Source organism: Perna viridis, unplaced genomic scaffold, assembly GCF_037379345.1.
Source record: "Perna viridis isolate PV_CMFRI_1.1 ecotype Kerala unplaced genomic scaffold, ASM3737934v1 SUPER_16.24, whole genome shotgun sequence".
Lineage (NCBI taxonomy): Eukaryota > Metazoa > Mollusca > Bivalvia > Mytilida > Mytilidae > Perna > Perna viridis.
Window position 1 is genome coordinate 20,738 of NW_028288527.1, and position 7,404 is coordinate 28,141.

Genomic DNA, 7,404 nt, shown 5'->3' on the forward strand with positions numbered 1-7,404 from the left:
TGCCTTTCCCTTTACTTGTACTTGTAAAATTACTCATCCTTCCTTGGTTACAGTTTGATTTCAGCAATTCTTTTTACTGAAAATTGTACAATATAAAGTCTGAGATCCTTTGATCTGAAGAAATTAAAGGATCTTGTTAGAAAGTAAGGTAAAGTGAAGACAAAGTATGATTTTGGGTGAGACAAACTTAAAAAAAAAAACAAATATAATAAAAATAATAGACACAAATATTTGTTAGCTATATACCAATAGGCAATAGTGTGCATGTATAAATCCAAACCAGTAATCCATTCTACATGCATTTGGTGTGACTTTTGAATCAAGTACTGTCATGGAACCAAACTGTTCAGAAAATCATCATTTCGTATATCATTCTCTAGAATAATGTTATTAAATAAAATTAGCATTGGTACTACTATAAAGGATATTAAGTCCATCACACGAGCACTGTGACCTTTTCCTAAGTAATCATTTTAGTTCCTTTTGATGTATTTCCTTGTTTTGTCTATTCATAGTCACATTTTCTGATTGATAATACAAACTCATTGTAAATAATAACAATGACTTGTATCATGTCAATAGTTGTGCTTAATTCTCTAAAAGTATACCTAATCTTCACCTTCTATATCAGTTCTTTCCACACTGCAGGTTTTAAGAGTCTGAAAGAGAAATGTTTCAGATTTCTGTACCTAAATGATATCTGTAAAGTTATCGATATTACCTCCGTTGTCACACATCTTGTTCCGGAAGTCCTGATTCAGGCTTAACACGAGTGGTACTTTTAACATATACATAATTTAATGTCTGTCCTACAAAAATATTGAATTCACTTTAGTCAATTAACTCAGATGACAATGTCAAAATTACGAGAAATAAATACCTGTCTGGTACAAAATAAAGGACATCTTGGACAGGTTTTCTTTCATTAAATGTTCGAACAACTCTCTTCTAACAATGCCTTAGATAACTTATATATGTATATATATGTATGAACTGACTACATTTATGTACGAACTGACTACATGTATGATGTTCATGTTTAAAATTGGAACAACCAGCAATATAAATATGGTCTTTCACAGAAAGAACATTTATAGGAAAATAAAAGATTTTTTGTCCGTAAAATTACATGTCATAATAGATTGGTCAATCTATAAATGATTGTATTGGATTTCTATGGGTCATGAGGGTAAGATCGATTTATCTCTGATGTGCATGCAAGATACATGCGTGATCATGTACATGCATTCATCTGATTGGTAAATTGGTACATGATCCTAGGGTTATTGGGTTAAAGCAACAGATGACCCTCGCGGTCAGTCGCCGTACAAATTCCCAAGGATCAAGTCTGTATTTAACAAATGGTGACCTTTTTTTAATTGGTAGCGGAAAACTCACAGTGTAGGCTTAGAATGGGAGATAAACAGAATCCATAATAACAATTATATTAATTGGCACAAACATATTTACAATAATTTACAAATGCCGTGGTTTTAATAACATGCTAACAGTATGAACAGAATGCTGTTCTCATAGAAGGTCAATTGTTTACATGATTACAAAACACTTCCGATAAAGTTGACAAACTACTGCAAAAATAACAATGGAGAAAATCACTACTTAATGAACTGTAATCTCTTGTGACAGTATTTTAGACCTTTTTATAACCCTTATGTAAAGCAAATCTATTCATCAAAGGTTTAACTGTCTTGGTATTTATATGATATCACTGATTTATTATATTTTTTCTTCAACATTTTGTAAACAGGTATTTACAAGCATTCCTTACAGCTTACTTAACATGTTGTTTACATCCAAAGTCTTTATTGCTGTAATTTCAAATCTGTTTGAAAATCATGATGTCATTAAATTAACTAACTACGTGTTTTAATTTAACATTTAACCTTGGCACTAATTCTTACTACAATCACTAAAAACTAAAGCTATCCTCCAAATACATACCTTGACTTTTAAACCACAGTTTGTGCTAAAAACTAAGGTTTACTCCCAGGATTTATAACTTGTACGAACCACAGTTCTAATCTAAGTTTTTATTACACAGAATATATATTTTAAAGTCTGAAAAAGAAATGAAATACTATTTAGAATACATACTCCAGTATAAAAGATACAAATGAAATATGATATCATTAATGTTATCAGTATTACCTCCCTTGACATATACTTGTGACTTCAGATCAAATTTTCTTGTATCAAATAATTATTTTCTGTTGTTCTGACATTTACGTAACAAATCCAAAAAGTCTATGGTTTAAAGACAGAAAGATATTATAACCAAATCATGGTTCCAAGAAATTTTTGGTCAAAGTTGATAAAAAAGAATTATTCATCAAACTGTAAGAACAAGCCTTTTCTATCATAGCTTTTATGGAAGTTATTTGACCTTGAAACAACTTTTCTATTGTTAGGTGATTCTGAATAATTTTACCAGTCTTTCAATGTTCCATACCATTTACAGTAATAACATGTACCGCTGCCCTTTAATGCCACTTTATGCAAATAACTTCCGTGATTTGTCTCTGCCTTTCCCTTTACTTGTACTTGTAAAATTCCTCATCCTTCCTTGGTTACAGTTTGATTTCAGCAATTATTTTTTACTGAAAATTGTACAATATACAGTCTGAGATCCTTTGATCTGAAGCAATTAAAGGATATTGTTAGAAAGTAAGATAAAGTGAAGCCAAAGTATGATTTTGGGTAAGACAAACTTTAAAAAAAAACAAATATAATAAAAAAATAGACATAAATATATGTTAGCTATATACCAATAGGAAATAGTGTACATGTATAAATCCAAACCAGTAATCCATTCTGCATGTATTTGGTGTGACTTTTGAATCAAGTACTGTCATGGAACCAAACTGTTCAGAAAATCATCATTTCGTATATCATTCTCTAGAATAATGTTATTAAATAAAATTAGCATTGGTACTACTATAAAGGATATTAATGTCATCACACGAGCACTGTGACCTTTTCCTAAGTAATCATTTTAGTTCCTTTTGATGTATTTCCTTGTTTTGTCTATTCATAGTCACATTTTCTGATTGATAATACAAACTCATTGTAAATAATAACAATGACTTGTATTATGTCAATAGTTGTGCTTAATTCTCTAAAAGTATACCTAATCTTCACCTTCTATATCAGTTCTAAGTACTTTTCACTCTGCAGGTTTTAAGAGCCTGAAAGAGAAATGTTTCAGATTTCTGTACCTAAATGATATCTGTAAAGTTATCGATATTACCTCCGTTGTCACACACATATTGTTCAGGAAGTCCTGATTCAGGCTTAACACGAGTGGTACTTTTAACATATACATAATTTAATGTATGTCCTACAAAAATATTGAATTCACTTTAGTCAATTAACTCAGATGACAATGTCAAAATTACGAGAAATAAATACCTGTCTGGTACAAAATAAAGGACATCTTGGACAGATTTTCTTTCGTTAAATGTTAGAACAAATCTCTTCTAACAATGTCTTAGATAACTTTTATATGTATATATATGTATGAACTGACTACATGTATGATATTCATGTTTAAATTTGGAACAACCAGCAATATAAATATGGTCTCTCACGGAAAGAACATTTATAGGAAAATAAAATAATTTTTTGTCCGTAAAATTACATGTCATAATAGATTGGTCAATCTATAAATGATTGTATTGGATTTCTATGGGTCATGAGGGTAAGATCGATTTATCTCTGATGTGCATGCAAGATACATGCGTGATCATGTACATGCATTCATCTGATTGGTAAATTGGTACATGATCCTAGGGTTATTGGGTTAAAGCAACAGATGACCCTCGCGGTCAGTCGCCGTACAAATTCCCAAGGATCAAGTCTGTATTTAACAAATGGTGACCTTTTTTTAATTGGTAGCGGAAAACTCACAGTGTAGGCTTAGAATGGGAGATAAACAGAATCCATAATAACAATTATATTATTTGGCACAAACATATTTACAATAATTTACAAATGCCGTGGTTTTAATAACATGCTAACAGTATGAACAGAATGCTGTTCTCATAGAAGGTCAATTGTTTACATGATTACAAAACACTTCCGATAAAGTTGACAAACTACTGCAAAAATAACAATGGAGAAAATCACTACTTAATGAACTGTAATCTCTTGTGACAGTATTTTAGACCTTTTTATAACCCTTATGTAAAGCAAATCTATTCATCAAAGGTTTAACTGTCTTGTTATTTATATGATATCACTGCTTTATGATATTTTGTCTTCAACATTTTGTATACAGGTATTTACAAGCATTCCTTACAGCTTACTTAACACGTTGTTTACATCCAAAGTCTTTATTGTTGTAATTTCAAATCTGTTTGAAAATCATGATGTCATTAAATTAACTAACTACATGTTTTAATTTAACATTTAACCTTGGAACTAATTCTTACTACAATCACTAAAAACTAAAGCCTATCCTCCAAATACATACCTTGACTTTTAAACCACAGTTTGTGCTAAAAACTAAGGTTTACTCCCAACTTGTACGAACCACAGTTCTAATCTAAGTTTTTATTACACATAATATGTATTATAAAGTCTGAAAAAGAAATGAAATACTACTTAGAATACATACTCCAGTATAAAAGATACAAATGAAATATGATATCATTAATGTTATCAGTATTACCTCCCTTGACATATACTTGTGACTTCAGATCAAATTTTCTTATATCAAATAATTGTTTGATATTTACTTAACAGAACCAAAAAACTCATGGTGTAAAGATAGAAAGATATTATAACCAAATCATGGTTCCAAGAAAACTTTGGTCAAAGTTGACAAAAAAGAATTATTCATCAAACTGTAAGAACAAGCCTTTTCTATCATTGCTTTTGACAGTCAAGTATTTATAACTGTTGACATCTTATCCAATATAACTTTATGTATTTTCTTCAACTGAGATATATTTACATTTATTCCATATAGCGTGTTTATGATGTTATCATCAACTGTTATTCACATTACAGTTCATAGCTAATGAAACATCTTTCAAACATCAAAAATTTGATTAGTTTTATGGAAGTTATTTGACCTTGAAACAACGTTTCTATTGTTAAGTGATTCTGAATAATTTTACCAGTCTTTCAATGTTCCATACCACTTACAGTAATAACATGTACCGCTGCCCTCTAATGCCACATTATGCAAATAACTTCCGTGATTTGTCTCTGCCTTTCCCTTTACTTGTACTTGTAAAATTCCTCATCCTTCCTAGGTTACAGTTTGACTTCAGCAATTCTTTATACTGAAAATTACAATATGCAGTCTGAGATCCTTTGATGTGAAGACATTAAAGGATATTGTTAGAAAGTAAGGTAAAGTGAAGACAAAGTATGATTTTGGGTGAAACAAACTTACTAAAAACAAATATAATAAAAAGTAGACACAAATCTATGTTAGCAATATACCAAAAGAAACTAGTGGCCACCTTTACCAGGTTGATTTACCTGAATTGCCGTATATTGAAATTCCTTTATCACCTGTACTTTTCCCTCCAATTTCTTGTCACTGCACTTTTACACGTCAAGCAGTACAGAAGCCATTTTGAACAAGATGGGTATTACCTAGACTTTCTGCAAATTTATTATGATTATGTGCATCTTATTTTTGGAATGAAGGTATTATGATGTAACCAGTCAGTATTAAATGAGCTGCTGTGTGCCTGTATTATTTATTATCATCATGTATTATGTACAACCAGACCCCTACACCCTCATGTGAGGGTCTCATCTCAACTTTAGATTTTCCTTAATATCTGAGACCTCTAATAAAGAATCCATTTAACTACTAAGGAGGTCATTATGTTTTACGTCCAATTACTCCCGATTGCACTGAGTAACACCTTTATTTCTAATAATGCTTTATATAACTGATAAAAAATTATGTATTCTTTATATTTCATATTGACCTCAAATCTGTAAAAGAGAAGAATTTCGTGATATTAATCATGGAAACTTTTCTATATACAGAAAAATAATTTTGCTTGGTTTATCAGTATTATCACCTTTAATGAGACGTAATAATAGATCAGATCAATATTTCATCCCTTTATACACAATTCTTTTATAATAAATATTCCACCAAATTATAGTCAATGATAACATGTAAGTATACTAATGATAAACTCACAACTTAATGTAGCAGATGAGTACTTACTTGGCAAATTTGGTAATTCTGTGAACAGTAACAGCCTATTTTGTCTATCCCGGAGTTGATTTTTTATGAGAAACTCGGCAGGTCTTCTACAAAATCAGAGGATGATGACCGGTGCACCTGGTCCATGCTTCCAGTTTTTTTAAGGAGTGAGTTGCTCATTTACTTTTGTAACTTTGTATGTATTATTTTGGTTATTTATATTCTTTGTTATGTTTGTCTGTTTTCCATGTCTGATATTTGTCCTTGGATTACATTCTTTTGATTGTCACTAGAATCTCGAATCCTTGAATATACTTAAAAGAAATATAAAAACAGGAGATGTGGTATGATTGCCAATGAGACAGTCCTCCTCCAGAAGACATGCAACAAATCACCACACGGTCGTCAATGATACAATGTTAGGTAAAACTCATGCCATTAAACAAGTTTTAAATGCCCCGAAATAAATAAAGTGAAACTATTTAAAAAAGAAGAAAATCGATCTTATCTATAAAAAAAGAGAAATAACAATGAACATAAAAAATAACCACTGGACTACAGGTTCCTGACTTGGAACAAGCCCAATAAGTATGTTGCAGGGTATGAGGATACAAAGACTAAGGTCCCAACAAGAATCCAAACAATCATGATAAACAATGTTTACGAAATAGATATTTCTATGGATTTATGAGCTGTTGAATCATATCGTAGCCACTGGAGAAAAAAAACTTTGTAGAGATTTAAAATATGTGTCATGATGTTGATTATTACATGTATACTTTCCTGGATACTTGGAAAGTGTTGTAATATGCATAAACAACAATTTTGTATCCAAAAACTTATTTACATGTATATTTAAATAACGTAGGAATCAACAATACCACAAAAACGTATGTTATTGAGGTTGTCAAATATATACACTTGGTTTTCGGGAAATAGACAGGTTTTCGGTAATACGGGGTTTCACATCACATGGCGCATCTTATTTACGTGTCTGATTGCACTTACCCGTCGAAAACACATCCAAGGACCATTCAACAAATAAAAAAATAGTACATTCGTAGATTATGAATCTGGAAACTTACTTGCTAAGCATATACATCTTTTGTTTACAGTTTCGTGAGTTCTTGCAGGGGAGTTCATGGATGGTTCTTGTCAAATCAAAATGAAATCTACCATTTCTGTATCATGTGATTTAACACGTG

General features: G+C 30.9%; 1 long non-coding RNA gene across 1 annotated transcript; it reads right to left on the reverse strand.

The window, feature by feature from the left end:
- Positions 1-655: 655 nt before the first annotated feature.
- Positions 656-7,404, reverse strand: LOC148596418 (uncharacterized). The gene is made up of 7 exons (XR_015919267.1): positions 7,285-7,404; positions 5,170-5,309; positions 4,493-4,600; positions 3,160-3,206; positions 2,471-2,618; positions 1,963-2,079; positions 656-809 (listed from the first exon to the last, which is right to left on the reverse strand). It is a non-coding gene; the product is annotated as an uncharacterized LOC148596418 (long non-coding RNA).